Raw genomic sequence first — 20,282 nt, forward strand, 5'->3', positions numbered from 1 at the left:
TTGAGAGGAGTTGCGATGACAAAAGGTTGCAGTAGTAAAATAAGTTCAAAGGGGCGTAACTCCTGGAAAAAAAATTGAATCGTAATTTCCTGTCAATATGCACATCTACATAGTATATCCTTATTATCTGAAAAGATTTCATGAAATTCTGTTGTGTGGTTTGAGAGGAGCTGCGATGACAAAAGGTTGCAGTAGTATATTGGGCAAATAAGTTCAAAGGGGTGTAACTCCTGGGAAAAAAATTGAATCGTAATTTCGTGTCGATATGCACATCTACGTAGTATGTCCTTATTATCTGAAAAGGTTTCATGAAATTCTGTTGTATGGTTTGAGAGGAGTTGCGATGACAAAAGGTTGCAGTAGTAAAATAAGTTCAAAGGGGCGAAACTCCTGGAAAAAAAATTGAATCGTAATTTCCTGTCAATATGCACATCTACATAGTATATCCTTATTATCTGAAAAGGTTTCATGAAATTCTGTTGTGTGGTTTGAGAGGAGTTGTGATGACAAACTGTTGCAGTAATACATTAAAGTAAATAAGTTCAAAGGGGCGTAACTCCTAGAAAAAAAATTGAATCGCAATTTCCTGTCGATATGCACAACTACATAGTATGTCCTTATTATCTAAAAAGGTTTCGTGAAATTCTGTTGGGTGGTTTGAGAGGAGTTGCGATGACAAAAAACAGGACTGACGGACGGTAGTATATTGGGCAAATAAGTTCAAAGGGGCGTAACTCCTGGAAAAAAAATTGAATCGTAATTTCCTGTTGATATGCACATCTACGTAGTATGTCCTTATTATCTGAAAAGGTTTCATGAAATTCTGTTGTGTGGTTTGAGAGTAGTTGCGATGACAAAAGGTTGCAGTAGTAAAATAAGTTCAAAAGGGCGTAACTCCTGGAAAAAAAATTGAATGGTAATTTCCTGTCAATATGCACATCTACATAGTATATCCTTATTATCTGAAAAGGGTTTCATGAAATTCTGTTGTGTGGTTTGAGAGGAGTTGCGATGACAAACTGTTGCAGTAGTACATTTAAGTAAATAAGTTCAAAGGGGCGTAACTCCTAGAAAAAAAAATTGAATCGCAATTTCCTGTCGATATGCACAACAACATAGTATGTCCTTATTATCTAAAAAGGTTTCGTGAAATTGTGTTCGGTGGTTGGAGAGGAGTTGCGATTACAAAAAACAGGACTGATGGACAGTAGTATATTGGGCAAACAAGTTCAAAGGGGCGTAACTCCTGGAAAAATAATTGAATCGTAATTTCCTGTCGATATGCACATCTACATAGTATGTCCTTATTATCTGAAAAGGTTTCATGAAATTCTGTTGTGTGGTTTGAGAGGAGTTGCGATGACAAACTGTTGCAGTAGTACATTAAAGTAAATAAGTTCAAAGGGGCGTAACTCCTAGAAAAAAAATTGAATCGCAATTTACTGTCAATATGCACAACTACATAGTATGTCCTTATTATCTAAAAAGGTTTCGTGAAATTCTGTTGGGTGGTTTGAGAGGAGTTGCGATGACAAGAAACAGGACTGACGGACAGACAGACTGACGGACAAGTCAAAAACATTATACCCTCCGCAACCCGTTGTGTGGGGTATAATAAGTCTAAAGCATGATCTACAGACATGATAAATATCTAATGTAACCAGTGGATGTCTTAATTCCAAATGCTAATAAAATATATACATTTTGTAAAAATTTCAAACTTTTTGTGGAAAAAATGCAAGAAAGCCCCTCACAAACATGACAAACCCACTTTTTCTTAAATTAGAAAGTTGAAACGTATGGATAACAATATTAATGGATAAAGAAAAGCAATAGAGTGTTGTTCCTTTTTTTTTGCAATTGATTTACTGAACTGACATGAGTGTGGGGACTATGTGCCATTTATCTATTACGATATCCCTTCATTTCCTTTACACTCCCAAAATGTGAAATGTTCAATATTTACAGACTGGCAATCATGGAGTTTTTTTGCCTAGTTGCTATGGTAGTAGCATGATAAAAAGACACCTGTGATAGATCTTCATTTTTATTTTTATTTGTTTTAAATGTGCACATGTGGATTGTTATAGCTTTCAAATTAGGTTAAAGGTGACCTGGTGACCTGAGACTACTTTTAAACATGACCTTGTGATGGAAGGGGGTACCCTACAGGAGCCCAATATAGTGTTTCTAAAAATGTAACTCAGGTAAAGGTTTTTCCAAAAAGATGCTTTTCAACTGAATTATGTTTCATACATTTTTTTATTTAAGTGATGTTTAATGCAGGGTTGGCAAAGTGTTCAGCAGATGACAAAACCAGGGGTGGGGTGATACATACATGTATATCTGTGTTTTAATCTGAAATACTTATCAACTAGGGATCTATATTTTGAACAATGTACAAAATTGTCAAATACCCATTTTCGTTACATATGATCTAATACATTTTTTATCAGTTATAATTTATCTTTTGGTTATCAGACAGGAAACAATGACAATTTTAGCTAATACAAGTCCAAATTGTCTCCTTTTGGAGTAATGTAGGCTTATGTTTAGTAACTATAGACAATGGTAACGGGTCCGTTCGCCCATAGAGTCTGTTCGCCCTATTTTTTATAAAAAAAAAATAATATTAATGGTTTAATTAAAGTTTTGTAATCTTATTCAGATATTTAAATGGTAAATATTAAAATGTATATCTCCAAATTCTTGAATAAACATTGAAATTAAAAAAAAAAAAATTTGTTTTGGAGCATTAATCAGGCTAATTGGCTTCATTGTTACATTTGTTTTTATTCAGAATTACTTTTAATGACTGTTGATTGTAAATAAACTCATCATAGATACCAAGATTGAAATTTTGTATGCCAGACACACGTTTCGTCTACAAAAGACTCATCAGTGATGCTCGAATAAAAAAAGTTATTAAGGCCAAATAAAGTATGAAGTTGAAGAGCATTGAGGACCCAAAATTCCTAAAAGTTTTGACAAATACAGCTAAGATAATATATTTCTGAGGTGGAAAAGCCTTAGTATTACGAAAATTCAAAGTTTTGTAATTTAGAATGCTGATTAGATATGATTACGATGTCTTTGATCTCACTGATTGTTGTAGTTATTGTTTTTGATGGATTAATAATGAAATTGTTTTTTTTTAAAACAAGTCAGCTTGGAATGAGTTAAAACAATGATGTAAGAATTGTAAGACATTAAAGGGAAATTGTTTTCGCCGCTTGGCTTCTTTGATCTCAAGGTGTTGAATGAGTTGGATCTTGTTATACCTGTTTGGATTGGTTTGAAATTGTTACAAGGTTTCAAAAAAGATAAATTCATACAGATAACTTGGTGACCAGTTCCTGAACACTTCTTCTTCTTCAAAATACTGTCCACATTCAATATGATGAATATTCTGGCAAGAATAGTCAATGCAAATCAAAAGAAAAATAATTATCTGGTAGCATCAATACAACATAAATATTTCGGCGGAATTTTCAACAAACTTTAACATAATTAATTCAAATAATTTATATTATACAAGACAACAAAATAAAATAGAAATCAGGGCGAACGGACTCAGTGCGAACAGGAATTAGGGCGAACGGACCCGGTGACTACTTTTAAGACCTTACATGTGTTGCTAAATGTATTTGGGAATCTGGGATAGTTCATTGCAAGATGTTTCCGCCATACTGCCATACAACAATCTCAAATTGTTTTTAATGAATGAATTACACCGGTTAATCTTAGTTCAATCAGCGTAAACCACATCACACAGGGTTCGACATTAACTTTTATACCAACTTGTCCAGTTGGGCAAGTGCCCTATTACTTTTACTTGTCCGAAAGTGAAATCTACATGCCCAAACTTGTACATGTATGCTATTTTTGTGGTTGTAATGTAGTACATGCAGATAAAATATAGTTATCATGTATATGGGGTGTAAATTGATTATGGAGTATGAAAATATACTATGAGGCATATATGAGCCGAGGAGGGAGGGAAAAGATCGATGAATATACGGGAATTGGATTATTTACATAGAGATACTTATTTCATAATAATTTATCTAAGAAATGCCATTTCAAATAACCCTTCTTGATAAACTGACAACAACTGACAAATTTGTTAAAGTTTAATTTCATTTTCTCTTTCAAGCTTTTACGTTTTTCCATCTTAGGGAAATACACATCCGATGTCAAATTATAAAGTTAGAACAACGAAAATAGACCTCCGCTTTCCATTGGTCGGTGGGAATAACACGTGCGTCGGAAACGCCCGAGTGGTGTCCCAATGGATAACGATAATGGCGAAGCAACGCCTGATTGGCCAATATTTTTAAACGTGATCTATTTTTGGTAAAATGGGGAATTCAGTGCGAACAATTGACGAAATATACGCATTGAAGGGGGGTAAAGACCACTTTACTCGACCGTGCGGTGTTATCACTGAGTAATCTATGGACAAAACAACAGACACTATTGATTTTGTGAAATTTTAATCATATAACACTTTTTTTCACTTGCCCGATCGGACAACCAAGATGATGTTTTTACTTGTCCGAATACGGCATTAGCTTGCCCCGGGCAATCGGACAACCGTAAGTGTCGGACCCTGTCACAAATAAACGGTTCATACTGTGACGTAATAACAAAGGCATTGCAACATGAATTTTACCATTTTACAGGAAAGTACATGAATTTGAAATTTGTCTATACTGCCAGTTTGGCCATACTTTCTAAAGTTTTTCAGTCATGGTATTTTTTGTTAAAAAATAAATGTTAGCAAACTTGATGAACAAATTGTGTAAAATTGTCCTTAAAGGGCAATAACTCCTTAAGGGGTCAATTGACAATTTTGGGCAGATTAACTTTTTTGTAGATCTTACTTTGCTGAACATTATTGCAGCTTACAGTTTATATCTATCTATAATAATATTCAAGATAATAACAAAAAACTGCAAAATTTTGTTAAAACTACCAATTTGGTGGCAGAAACCCAACAATGGGTTGTTTGATTCGTCTGATAATTTCAGGGCCGATAGATCTTGGCCAATTGAACAATTTTACCTCATGTCAGATTGTATAAAAGCTTTAGTTTTTGAGATATAAGCCAAAAACTGCATTTGACCCTTATGTTCTATTTTTAGCCATGGCGGCCATGTTTGTCAATGGATCAAAACTTTGGATATATATTATAAACAAGATACCCTAAGGAACATTTAGTTAAAGTTTGAAGGTAATTGGCCCAGTAGTTTCAGAGGAGAAGATTTTTAAATGTTAGCAAACTTGATGAACAAATTGTGTAAAATTGTCTTTAAAGGGCAATAACTCCTTAAGGAGTCAATTGACAATTATGGTCTTATTAACTTTTTTGTAGATCTTACTTTGCTGAACATTATTGCTGTTTACAGTTTATATCTATCTATAATAATATTCAAGATAACAAAAAACTGCAAAATTTCCTTAAAACTACCAAATTAGTGGCAGCAACCCAACAATGGGTTGTTCGATTCGTCTGAAAATTTCAGGGCTGATAGATCTTGACCAATTGAACAATTTTCCCCCTTGTCAGATTTGCTCTAAAAGCTTTAGTTTTTAAGATATAAGCCAAAAACTGCATTAGACCCCTATGTTCTATTTTTAGCCATGGTAGCCATGTTTGTCAATGGATCAAAACTTCGGATACAATTTATAAACTAGATACCCTAAGGAACATTTAGTTAAAGTTTGAAGGTATTTGGCCCAGTAGTTTCAGTGGAGAAGATTTTAGAAATAGTTTACGACGACAGACGACGACGGACGCCAAGTGATGGCATAAGCTCACACCGGTGAGCTAAAAAGGGAGGGAATTTAATTTCTACAAACAAAAGTGAAAAAAAAAACAAATTAAAAAAACACATTTTGTTCACACAATCATATTCAATTTAAAATTTGGATTAATAGGAATGCAAAAAGTGCAGTGCAAAATCATTTTTCAATTCACTAAAATATAAAATGCATTTGAACTTTAAATATAAGGCATGCTATGCCTTAAGGTTCATCATAACAAATGGACAAAAATGGCTGTATTTACACCTCAAAAACTACTCTGTGTACAGACTAACCTGTGCAGTTTGGAAAGTTTTAGGGCCTGGCATCCACTAGATATATAAAATTTAAATGCATTTTGTGTTTCAGAAAGATAAAATCTTTTTTGGATTTTGATGGGCATTTTTTTTCCTTCCTGCTGTTGGTGTAAAAATAAACAAACATCTAATTTACATTTGATACTGTCCGCTCAGTTACACCCTTTAACTCACCTAATGTTGTGTAGATATCTATTGTCCTTCTATTGTCCATGCCAATTAAGGACAATCAATTCAATGCAGTACAGTTGTTACCTGAGAGGGAGCATCTCAAAGATTTACCCAACTTAGTTTATGTTTACACCTTCTGCAGGAACGAAAAAAAATGCCCATCAAAATCCAAAAAAGAATTTATCTTTTTGAAACACAAAATGCATTTAACTTTTATACATCTAGTGGATGCCAGGCCTTAAAAGTTTCAAAACTGTACAGGTAAGTCTGTACACAGAGTAGTTTTTGAGGTGTAAATACAGCCATATTTGTCCATTTGTTATGATGAACCTTAAATTATTGGCTTAACGTAATTTTAAGCTGAAAACGCATCTATTTTAGCCAAATCAACCTTTCAGTATTTGAAGTCTGACTAAAGCAAGCATCGTAAAAATAAAGATACGAATAAAAATGAAGCTAATTTGTGTTAAAGTTATATGAGAATGTTACATAAATGTCAGCTTACAAAGGATTTGGCCAGTCTGCAACAGGTGCGAGTGTTTTGGAAACCAGTAAACACAGGAAGTGACGTTAGAAAATCTTAATCTTTTATGCGCTTAAATTTAAACATTCTTAAAAAAAAAGTCGTTTCCTTTGAGAATTCAAATTCGGACTGTCATTCGATAAAATCAATGACGATTTTTTTACATAAATGTTCAATCAATACCTTTTGTGCAATCTTTATGCACAGAAGTAGGACATGTTAAGACTGGTTTATTTCAAGAATAAATGACTACAAAGTGAAACATACAAAATTAATGGCCTTAAAACATTCTAAATGAATAAAATAAAAGTTCAATATCATGTTCAAGTCAAGTGTTCAGAGCCTGACATGCATGTGCAGTATATGCGTCTCTGTCGGATGTGTTGTAGTCTAAAGTATAGTTGTAAATATGGTACACAGCTTTTCTTTTTTCTCGTCTACTGTCGTTTTGCTTGGCAAATGTTACATATTTTTCCATGTTTTCTTTCTTTTTTTAATATTTTTTTTTTGTATGTATCACATAACGCATTAATAATCATTAATGTAATCCATAAAAATGCACTACTTTCTTCATTTTTTTCATGCCGCATCCGAGACACAGGCATGTCTCTGGCATTTTTTTTTATTAATAAAATAGATCATCAAAAGGATTCAGTCACATTACATGAGGTGACTAAGAAGAAGGATTTTGTTCCTGTCCCTTGCGAGCCTTGAAGACCCTTTTAACAAGGATAAGGTAGTATTTTATATGAATAACTAGAAAATATGTTATTTTGAAATATTCCGATGGTTGGACATGGGTGGCTCTTCAGATATTTTTTGTAACGTTTCGGCCTGCAAATAGATATTTTCACTGAGAGAATAAAACTGTACAAGAGGTCCAGTACGTATTCAAATAAATATTGAACCGGTAGTGCCAAGAAACTCATGATGATATATACACTAATGACACGGGACAAATGCACTGGGCAGCATACTTAACAAATTGGAAGGGGGCTATTTTCAATATCTATATGCACATATATGACGCAGAAATTAAATTTCATTGCGGAAAAAATCTTAGGATTGATTCTGATAGAAAAAATCGTTATGGACACAAAGGCTTCCGACCATTTGTTTGTTTAGGTATTAACGAGTTAACAAATTAACTTTGTATTAATTTTTTCCGTTTAGTTTCACCGAAAATAAAAAGAAATAAGCATGTAAAGAGAAAACCATGATAAAAAAAATCTGCTTACATGTCTGCTGTGCAAGACTGCCAAACTTCTCTCCAGGAATTTTAACACAACAATTAATGCAGCTAATTTAAATAACTTTAGTACAAATGACCCTGTTCTTGGACGATTACAGACATGTCATTACAATAATAGATTTAAATGACCCAGTCGAACACAAACTTGTCTCATTATCATTTCGAAATAAACCTAGTTTTGTTTTGCGTCAATTTACTTATGTTTGTGTTACGTCACGTCGCAACAAGAATGGCTCTAGATCTATATGACGTATTGAATTCTTTAAATAAACAGTCTTATTGTTAAAAAAGAAGTTTTTAATCAAAGAGTGTATTAGGGGAAGTTATAACTTTAAATTGGGGCTCAAAAGAAGGATTTTAATTGAATTATTCGATCACAATTAATTTAAAAGTTGGACCAAGAAGGCTTAACTCAAACGATTTTCTAACAGGCACTTTCCTCTATTTAGAGATAAGCTTATGCCTGTAGATTTTCCCCTCAGTATTGACATTTATTTAGTTTTGTAACTTTCCATTTAAGACCTAGAAGTATATTTTATCATTTTTAATTACGGTTCATATTAATGATACTAACCGAATTCAAGATTAAACAATGCATGTTCTATACACAGGCACTGGTCTCTGATCTTTTTTTTTTACCTATATACTGTTATTTAAAGTATAAAGGTTATTTTTAAGTGACAAGTGCATGTGGTTCCATATGGTAATTTTATGTCATCTCTGCATGGTGTTAAAAGTTTTACGGACACCATCATGATTTGGTTGACCGTAGATGACCACTGATATGCGTCACTTGTTGGTCCTTAACCCCGTCATCTTTCCATTTCTGTGTTGACATGAATTATCATTGATATGGTATTTACCAAAACTATGATTTTTTTCGAAATACCGAGTAAGGATTTTTATCCCATGCAGGAATAGATTACCTTATAGCTGTGTTTGGCAAAACCTTCCGGAATTTTGGGTCGTCGATGCTCTACAGCTTCGTACTGTATTTGGTATTTTAACTCTTGTACTGGAACGTCACTGATGAGTCTTTTGTCCGTTTTTAAATTTTTAAACTATTAAGAAACTAAGGTTTCAACTCCCTCAGGCAAAGTTGACTTTAGATGAATTTGGCTATTTATTTTAGGTATTTTTGTCATATAGCTCTTCAACGGTTTCCGTACTTATACATCTTCGGATTTCAAATGTTTGGCTTTGAGCGTTCCTGATGAAGGTAAATCCAGAAAAGCGCTTCGGACGCATGAAATTATTAAACGTGTTTTTTTCAAGTTTTTTGAAGACGAAACGCTCGTCATTTTCCTCTTTTCTTCTGTTTATAGTTTCTAATTGCTCACTTGGTATATGCTCTCTCTTTTTGACTTTCCTCTATCCATGCAAGCAAAAAACTGTGTGTAACTGTTGAAAGTTTTTTTAAGAAAAATAAATTGTGTGTGGCATGGGTACTTGAACTGGTCTCTAGGTTTTATATGAAAGGAGATGTTGGTATACAAAAATGAGAAGGCAAACCCAACAACTGACAAGAACAAGTCATCTAGTGGTCAGCATTCGGTCTTCGAAAATGGAAGCTGGTCAACTTCTAAAACACCGAAGTCTAGAAAAGTAATGGATACATTAATATTTAACCAAGGAATTGAAAATTTAAATATACAATTCATTGATTTAACATCGACCATGAACACCAAGTCCCAAAAATAGCGATATAGGACAGGCACATCATCACGTGCGGGTTCAGACTAGTTTTTTATTTAGATTTAGCCCTCCCATGGAGCCGTGTTCATGGGCTGTCCACAGGGAGTTGGCGCCCTCCTACTCAAAGTACCATTCAGGGCGGGAAATTACGACTCGGATTTTTCACTAAAATGTCCTCTGGGCCTCTCTTTTCGAAAATCATCTGCAACTAATCCACATTAATTTTCAACCTCGATCAATGGTCTTACAAAAAAATCACAACACGTATGGTCCGGGCACATTTTCCTTATTCGTCTAATTTACTCTTACACTCAACTTCTTCTCCGCGGTTACAAAGCTCGATGTCGAAATCAACCTTATTTTGAATCAGTAGTCTACAACTCTGACAATGAAGTACATTACTCTTTGATGTTGATACAGATACATTTACAGATAACAACAGTGTCCTAAAACTATATGACAATGTCATTATATAAATTACGTTGTTTCAAGCCGCCATCACCGTACGTCAATCTATGTGAGATATAGAACAGTTGATAGGATACTAGCAAAAGTCCAACTTCTGACAATAGTGACAGTTTGACATGCCTTCATAAAATGATGAGTTATCATGCAGCGGCATGTCAAAGTACTCTAAATATGCTTATTGTAATATAGGTCTTTCTTTGAAAAAAAAAACTAAATTTCAAATGATTTCGTAAAAATATTATTAAAAAGCAGTTCACTGTGTGTGTAAATAAAGCCTATTGAACTACGTATTTTCACGTCAGACAAACTTCTTCGTACATGTATTTTTTTTCGATTTAGTATTTTCAAAAGGGATCGACTGGAATGCCCATCGATATATAATTAAGGGAGACAGTAAAAAGTGATAAAATTAGTCCATTACATAATGCGATCTCGGATGCAATTATATTTCTCTATATATGATCAATGTATGTAGGCTATATGTAAATGAGACAGTGGACCATCAATACAAATTAAAAGACTATTTTCTTTTAAAATTTCATCAAAGTGTCCTTAAAAATCATGATAAATGTCTGTTTCAGTATTAAATTCTCTATTGATGAAAATAAAACAACGACTAGAAAAATTACCATGCACAAGTAAAAATAGCTTGCGCTGAAAAAAAAAACCCACAGTCACTGAAGTGTTTTGTTATAGGGTCTTGGAATCTTTATTTTTTCTTTCTTTTCTTTGGACTTAAAGGTTATCAAAATTAATTATGTTACGCCAAATTTGATTAATTTTGAAAATTGTGTTCTATGGACGACAGAAAGAAAGTACGAGCAAACGAACCATTAATTTTCTTTCTGAAGATAATTTCTATTGGAAGGAATTATTTTTATTTAGCAGTAAAACAACTTATCCAAATACAGACCTCATGTCTATTCTTCTTGGAATCATAACATGAAACAATTACCATATTTTATTCTACTTCTCGGGTCGGTGTACCATGAAATAATGTATTACAGTTTTAACAAAGAAGAAATTCGGGATAAGACATTTCTAAATGTAAAGTTTTACCAGAGACATATAAATAGTACATGTCTCTAGTTTTACATTGCATTTAAAAATCCATTGCAAAAGTATATGATTAGATATCATCGCTAGCTGTTGGTAGTTCAGTTTCGCCACTTTTTGTTCTGGTCGTAACACTTTTTGTTCTGGTCATGAGACGATATTTAGGGGGTTTCTTTTGTTTAACAAACAAAATCAAACAACGGTTATATTCCATCTCAACCCGAATTCGAGTGGTTCATTTTCTTCTAACAATATTTATCTTTTGTCAGATGTTGTACTTTCAATGGTATTTATAAACGCAGATTAAATTTTAAATGTTTGGTATATAAATTTGTTAAATCATTCATCTTCAAAGCAAAATTTCAGAAGATAATGTGAAATATCAGAGAATACTGATATGACGTTAAAAAAAAGAGAAGAAACCCAACACATTTTGGATTGCATGAAATTGAACTGATTAAAAGTCAAATTGACCTAAAATCCTTTACACACAAAACATCACTGAACATCTCAAAATATTCGAATAGAGCCTGTTTTTAAACGCGCACTGGACATAATTTTTATATTTCTTTTTATACTTTCGACAATTTATCAACCGTAGTGAACCATTTTTTAAATGTTATGAATTCGTGGCTTCATTACATGTTCAATGCAAAAATAAATTGTATAAATATTTTTGTTTTGTTAAGAAAAAATAGTTACTTGTGTGTGAAATAATTTTAATGAAGCTTACCGAAGGTCGTTCATAGGACGCCCATTCACGAGGGCGTAACAAATTGTCACTAATGTCCTATCAGCTTTTCTGTTGTACAAAGTTTGACGTGCGGTGATGCTTAAACAGTGTAAATTACATTGTCATAGTTTTATGACATTGTCTTATGACATCAACAGACTATTGTGACATCCCGATTCAAAACTAAATTGATTTAGAAAAAGTGCTTTGCAACCGCTGAGAAAGAGTTGAGTGTATCAGTATATGTATCTATCGTACCAACCTGACAAAAAAACTCAGATCCTGTGTCATGTACTTATGTACAAAAATAACGCGGCTATTATTGCCGCTAATGCATGTTCGTGTTCTTTGATCATGCAGATAATGGACTTTCAATTGTTTTTGTAAACGCAGTGTATGTCTCCAACTTCTTATGCTCATGATAAAAGCCTTTTGCTACACTTTCATCAACAAACTTTTAAAATACATTATATAATATTTGAAACATGAAATGCATGTAAATAGCACCCTGTATATAAGTAAATGAGGACCAGCATTTCTTAAGTTCAAAATAGTCTCCGCATAAACAGATAATGTGGCGTTCACACAGTGCCGATTATGGCTCCCGTTTGAGATCAGACAGCGCTCAGACACGAAAAGTGAAAAAAGTCGAATTATTATCCTTAATGATCTGGAATGTCCTATCATTGTCTGACCGCAGTAGTATATTTTCGTAACAGATTCCTACGGATCGGGAATGGTCCCGAGAGGTCGGCCAAGAACCCACGATAGTTAGGTGCGTCCCGGTCACGACATTCGGGGAAACTCAGCCAATGTTGTCTAGTCGGATTACAATCGTGAATATGTCGAGACAGATTCTGCTGTATCGGATCAAAATCGTAACAATGTTCTGTGTTTTCTGGACGGTGTCCTGTGGAACGGACATGATCTGGAGATACTTTTCATTGCTGATTTTTTACGATTGAGTCCAGGTTGCATCCAGATCTTGCCGAGTGCAAACCGTCTTTGCCGAAATCGTTCCGGAACAGTCCCGTTATTAATACGAAATTCGTCAATAATACCCACTTCAGAGTCCCGACAATTACAGAACACGATACGACTTAGTCTAGACAAAGCCGTTTGCAATGTGGTACAGCAGACTGTGAAAGGATTGCGTCCCGACAGAACCTGATTATCCCGAATATGGCGACAGTTTATCTTCCGTGATCGGTTCACTGTTTGATATCTGTCGGATCGCACTCGGCAGAATCGGGACGCTGTCGGGACAGATTCGGTCGTTTTTTACATGAAAAAGATACAAATCGGATTAGAATCGGATTGAGAACGGGATAATCGGGACAAATTGGGATGGAAACGGCTGAATTTGGACGCTTCCTAAACAATATCTGATTGTTGTCGTGATTAGGTAAATGATTTTACAAATTTTGATTTAAAGTTTGAATTTCCAGTCACGATTCACTGACAGGATCTTGGTCAAAAAAATTCTAATCGGGAATGGTCCTATCAAGGACGGTAGTAAAAATCGTGAATGTGTGATCCCGGCTTTAAAAGGCAATATTAAAGTAACAACACCAAAATTGTAGATCACGGAAATGTTTTTTTTATACTACTTTCAATCATATATCATAGTCGATATTTATCACAAGAATAATTTACAACCGAGCCTGAATTTATTTGCTAATAGTTTTTGTCACTATGCTTTTTTTTCAAATACTGATAAAATTAATGGTGCCAATTTTACTGCACCAGATGCACCTTTCGACAATGTGCATGTATTTAGGAATGGTCGAGGCCAAAATATTTAAAAATCTAAATCCTAATACAAACGGTGATAAACTTATTAATCAAACCAAAAAGGACCAAAATATGTATTTCCTTTTGGAGATTTTACTAAGGTCACATGTCTGTGAAATAGCTTTTTTTCAAGTTTAAGTGAGGTAATCCAGTCTACAACTTTTGCCTTTGATCATGTACCAGTTTGGATATTACAGTTATAGATGCATAATGTTTAAAGTGTTCTGGTACTGAAATGTTTTTATTTATTTATTTATTTATTTATTTATTTATTTATTTATTTATTTATTTATTTATTTATTTATTTATTTATTTATTTATTTATTTATTTATTTATAAAATTGAGAATGGAAATGGGGAATGTGTCAAAGAGACAACAACCCGACCATAGAACAGACAACAGCAGAAGGTCACTAACAGGTCTTCAATGCAGCGAGAAATTCCCGCACCCGGAGGCGTCCTTCAGCTGGCCCCTAAACAAATATATATACTAGTTCAGTGATAATGAACGCCATACTAAACTCCAAATTGTACACAAGAAACTAAAATTAAAAATAATACAAGACTAACAAAGGCTAGAGGCTCCTGACTTGGGACAGGCGCAAAAATGCGGCGGGGGTTAAACATGTTTATGAGATCTCAACCCTCCCCCTATACCTCTAGCCAATGTAGAAAAGTAAACGCATAACAATACGCACATTAAAATTCAGTTCAAGAGAAGTCCGAGTCCGATGTCAGAAGATGTAACCAAAGAAAATAAACAAAATGACAATAATACATAAATAACAACAGACTACTAGCAGTTAACTGACATGCCAGCTCCAGACTTCAATTAAACTGATTGAAAGATTATGTCTTCATCATATGAATATCAGGCACAATCCTTCCCGTTAGGGGTTTAGTATCATACCATCATAACATATATGAGAAGAACATAACCCGTGTCATGCCAACAACTGGTTTTTAAATAAATGTGTTTAGTGCCGATGCAAAGACCCTATTTATAAGTGAATCAATATTAACGCCAAAATATGCAATCTTTCATGACCTGACAACAGTATCGTAACTATATCCCTTCTTAATAAGTCTATTTAAAGGTTTTGTTAGCTTATTCGATTGATTATTAGATTTTCTATTATTATTATTATCATTATCATCATCACCATTATATTTTTTTTATCATTACAGTACTCTCCTTACTATTTTTATCATCATTCACTTTTAAATTATTTCTATCATAATTCACTTTTTATTATTTTTATCATGATCATTCACATTTTATTATTTTTATCAACATTCACTTTTTATTATTTTTATCAACATCAACTTTTTATTATTTTTATCATGATCATTCACTTTTTATGATTTTTATCAACATTCACTTTTTATTATTTTTATTATCATTAACTTTTATTATTTTTATCATCATTCGTTTTTTATTACTTTTGCTATCAATAGACCACTTGCACATTAAATGGCGTTTCGCTTTCAAATCTGCAAAATATATCGACCGTAAATAGGTGGGGCAAAATACGTCACAGTTTTTGCTTGTTTACCATAGCGATTCCGCAAAACAAATTGTTTCATTCTACTATTCTATTACAATCACGATGTTATCTTTTAAATCATTGACAATTTCAAAGATTCAGCTGTATTTACGAGATAGAGGAATAGTGGCAAATGGTTATAAACAGAGAGATTTGGCCAGTTTAGCTGAGGCGGTGGAAAAATTGAAGATTCCGTATGATCCCAATTTTCTAGCAGACGACGTCGACTCTACCCTACAAGATCGCCTGAGAAGAGCCGGTTGTAGTTTTTCAGACCCGCTTACCTTAGAAGGGTAATTAAGATAATTTTCCATTCATTTCTATGGCTTTTACCCTCCTCTGCATACTTATTTAAACCGGTTTTTGACCGTTTTTTACTAAGGGGGTCCCAACGCGTGGCTATCCACGTAGAATATGTATGCCCATACTAAACTTGCCATAAAATTAACCAAAATTCGTACCTTTACCTAACTTAAATTTTTTATTAGATCCCTTGTCGTTTGAATGAGTTATACAGTCAAAATAAGTCAGAAAGTCATATTTTCGGCCTTCTTTTAATTTACGGGCTCCCAACCTATATAAAAATATGCTCAACTAAACTTTACCCAAACCCATACCTTACCCTGACAGTAGCCCTAAATATAAAACCTTACTTTAACCTAGAACATCACATATATGCTAACAATATTGACCATAAATGAACCCTAAACCGTAAGTTTTTTTTCATGATTTACCTAACCCATAACCTGAACATAACACTGTCTTCCCTAGAAGCTAACCCTTAGAACCTATTTTCAAACCCAACCCAAAAGTTAAAAGTACCAATAACCACTGAAAATAGGTTAAACCTAATCCTTACACACAGGGCCATGTACCCCAACCATATATAGCATAGCACTAGTCCAAATAATTATGACGTCTTGGAAGGCTATTTTAGTTTTTTTCTGTGACACCTTCCTACGACAGAAAAAAATTAAAATAGACTTTCAAGACGTCATAATTATTTGGACTAACAGAGCACCAGTCCAGTCTTTAAACCCTTATATTAGGGAGCTACCATTTGATTTTTTTTTTTTTGGGGGGGGGGGGGGGGGGGGGCCTAGGATGAAATTTGAAAAAAATAGGCAGGACAGGAGTTTTGAGTAAAAAAAAAAGGCAGGATGAGATTATTTGCAAAAAAAAAGGCAGGATGACAATTTATGTAAAAAAAAGTCAGGATTAACTAAAAAAAAAAGGCAGGGCTGAATAGAGTGAAAAATCAAAAAGCAGGACCGAATAGAGGGAAAAATAAAAAAGCAGGACAACATTTTTCATCCTAGCCCCCCCCATAAAAATCAAATGGTAGCTCCCTTACCAAACCATACATAGCACATGTTGGTCACATCCCTTAAACTTAACCCTTACCTAACCCAACCATAGCACAACTTGTGCCACAAGTCCAACTCTACCATACATGCCATATCACTAGTCCCATCCATAAAACCAACCTCTGTCTTAACCTTAAAACCTAGTTGTAACCCTAACCATAAATAAACCATATATAACCCTTAAGTACTGGGATCCCTAAAGTAAAAGAAGGGTCATTCTTCCTTACCTGTGTGTCTGAAGCCAATTACTAAAATATATTTTTCTAGCAGTATAATTAATGAAATCATTTTTAAAACTCATATTATTTCAGCATTTTTTCAAAAATATGATTATTCATGTCAGTCCAAAACAATTTTATTAAGGGAGCTACATTTCACTTTGGGTGGGGGGGCTAGGCTAGGATGAAATTTGAAAAAAAATAGGCATGACAGAAGTTTTGAGTAAAAAAAGGCGGGTTGAGGCACTTTGCAAAAAAAAAAAAGGCAGGATATGACAATTCATGTAAAAAAAAAAGGGCAGTACCGTATAGAGTGAAAAATAAAAAAGCAGGACAGAGATTACAATTTAAAAAAAATGCAGGACAAAATTTTTCACCCCACCCCCTTAACTATCAAATGGTAGCTCCCTAAGAAGATACATCCCTACATGTATGCCAACTTCTAAATATTGAAAACTTTTAAGACTTTAAACTTTTTAAAAAATAATAATATGACAATAACTGTTCAATTTTCTATAAACTTTTTCCATTAGAAGTAAATAGACTCAGTTCAAAAGAATATCCATTTATAGCAATTTTACATTATAATTAAAGGGATAGCCCATGGCCCCTAAAATTTAGTCATTCAAAACATGTAGCTATTAACTTTTTTTTATACAATTTTACTTGATCAATAATATACCAAGTATGCTTTAATATAAATATTAACTGCCAAAAACTTAAGAGTTTTAGGGTTTAATGAAATAAAGTCATTGTATGAGTAAACTTTTGAATTGCAAGAATTAAGCGGATATTATCACAATTATCATAATTTTTCCACATTGATTTTCTTTTTATTTCAAGTCCAACAAATTTATGTAAGTATATAGATTAAGATCTACTTAACATTTTGTTGTACATGTACTATAATATATCTTAGAAAATACTTTATGCATTTTCATATGTATAAGTATATATAACTTTCAACTGTCTGAACTGCATGTACTGGCAAGGGCTCATATTCCCAATCAGTATTTTTCACCTTACTATTATACATGTCTTACTAGAATAATCTGTTAATTTCATACCAGCAATGTATTCTGTAGTGTTAATTTGAAAACCTTTTATTTTTTCAGATATGTTGAAGATTTTTCTGGTGTACCTGACTTTTCCTTGTATGACATTTTCAATTATTTGTTGTTGCACCGTTCGGATTACGATAAAAAGAAGTTGAAAGCTTATAAGAGTGCAGAGGACTACCGCTTGTTTTACGATGGACATGTCCAGGAAATGAAAGTCAACTACTTAAAAGATGACAGCTCAGTTTGTGTTTTTATTGGAAAGGTGAGGCCAACACAGAGGGCAAAGACGTTGACTGGGAAGATGACCTACCAGTGCTGGTTTGTTGTTGAGAAGACTCTAGGTGATGTTAAAGCAGCTTACTGTGAATGTCCAGGAGGGTAAATATAAAAATATTATATTTGACAAATTCTAGACCCACTATAGTTTCTATTGTAATATGAAAATAAGAAGATGTGGTATGATTTCCAATGAAACAACTCTCCACAAGTGACAAAATGACAGGGAAATTAACATCTGTAGATAACCGTACAATCTTCAACAATGAGAAAAACCCATAGGGAATAGTCAGCTATAAAAATTTTGAAATGACAAATGTAAAACAATCCAAAAAAAAAGCTAATGGTCTGATTTATGTACAAAATAATGAAAGAAAAACAAATATGAAATATTTCAACAAACAATGACCCTTTTATTACAGATTCCTGACTTGGGACATGCACATACACAATGTGGTGGGATGAAACTAGTTTGTAAGTACATTTGCATGACAGCCTCAAGTGCAGGGTGATGAGGTAATAATTCATTGCTATTAAAGTCAAAACTCAAGGTTGGTTTTCTAGCTTCTGTGTCCAGTATTTGGCAGGTCGAAGTTAACAATTCTGCTGATGTAATTTGATGACTTGCAATCTAAAACACTCATGTTTAGTAAACCGTAAAAATCTATAAAGATATTAGTATTATACAGATCATTTCACAAATGAACATGTATGCATGTACTTACTTTCTCTAAATACAATTTTATTACAGTGCTGATGGAGCTTGTCGTCATGTTGCAGCATGCTTATACGAGTTGGAGGCATTTGAGAAGAAGTCTGTTACTGACAGTCCTTGCCAGTGGAAGAAACGAAAGAGGGAACACGATGAGCCAGTAGAGGTGGAACGAATGAAGATTATCAAGCCAAGGTTTTAACTTAATCATTTTTATCTTTAGCACTGGTAAAATGCAAAAATTAATAAAAATATTCTAGATTTCCCTCATATATTACAGTATTTAGTATATATAGAATAATACATGGCAAAATCCGTATCGCATGCTGTATCACCACCAGAAACCAATATCAGTCCTGATGGCCGAAGGTCCCGAGGGCTGATATTGGTCAAGTGGTGATACAGCATGCGATACGGATTTTGTCATGTATTATTCTGTTTATCATATATTTAAATAGAATCAGATTAATGTCATATACGTTTTTTTTTTTAAATCGTCCGAAAATATAACAAACAAAAGAACATAAGGATTTTCCTGTATTTTTCCAGGTGACTAAGTTTTTGACTTCCTTATTTGCTTAATATCCACATCGTAATGTCCCCTACAACCTTACTACATGCTCAATATAGAGCTATGAAACTGGCAATAATATACTTTAAGACCATTTATTTAAAAGCATTCACTAACAACAGTGTCAACTGTTCCCTCCTGTAGAATACAACCCACCTTCCCAATATTTGTTGTGAATTTATTCATTATACTACAATCTGAACTCATTTGTATACATAAATATGGACAACAATGTTGCCACGTATCATCTACTCAAAGATTATTAACAGACAAACAGGGGATTCCAATATACACAGTCATTGGACAAAAGTGAGTTCCCACTAAAAAAACTTATTGTATCTATTTTATAAAAATCGCTTATAAAGTTCTACTGGGTAATATTTTTTTTGAAAAATATAGATTTTAGTTGAAATGATATGACATTTCTTGAGTGGGAACTCACTTTTTTCCTATGCCAGGAAATACAGCAACTGGACGTCATAGGTCAAACGTTGACGTCATTTGATTCATGATGTCACGCCAGGTATGTGATACGGATTTAGCTATGCGATACAGGTTTAGCTATGCGATACAGACTGGAAAAAAGAACCTTTATTAGATATACAAAATTGCTGTATTTTGTACTAAATATATGATAAATACATGTATATCATATATATATATGTTACACACAGATCGACATCTGGCCTCGAATCTAAAAAAACAACATTTCA

At 33.5% G+C, this 20,282-nt stretch overlaps 2 protein-coding genes across 2 annotated transcripts in view; one reads left to right on the plus strand and one right to left on the minus strand.

The window, feature by feature from the left end:
- The window catches only part of LOC127707913 (annexin A7-like), a 37,844-nt gene extending 30,984 nt beyond the window's left edge, over positions 1 to 6,860 (minus strand). Inside the window, exon 1 of the mRNA XM_052212673.1 lies at positions 6,802 to 6,860. The gene's annotated coding sequence lies outside the window, so the exon portion shown is untranslated. The remainder of the gene's footprint in view (positions 1 to 6,801) is intronic.
- Positions 1 to 20,282, plus strand: part of LOC127707914 (annexin A5-like) — a 152,960-nt gene that overhangs the window by 83,405 nt on the left and 49,273 nt on the right. The window lies entirely within an intron of this gene.

Source organism: Mytilus californianus, unplaced genomic scaffold (genome assembly GCF_021869535.1).
Source record: "Mytilus californianus isolate M0D057914Y unplaced genomic scaffold, xbMytCali1.0.p SCAF_7, whole genome shotgun sequence".
Lineage (NCBI taxonomy): Eukaryota > Metazoa > Mollusca > Bivalvia > Mytilida > Mytilidae > Mytilus > Mytilus californianus.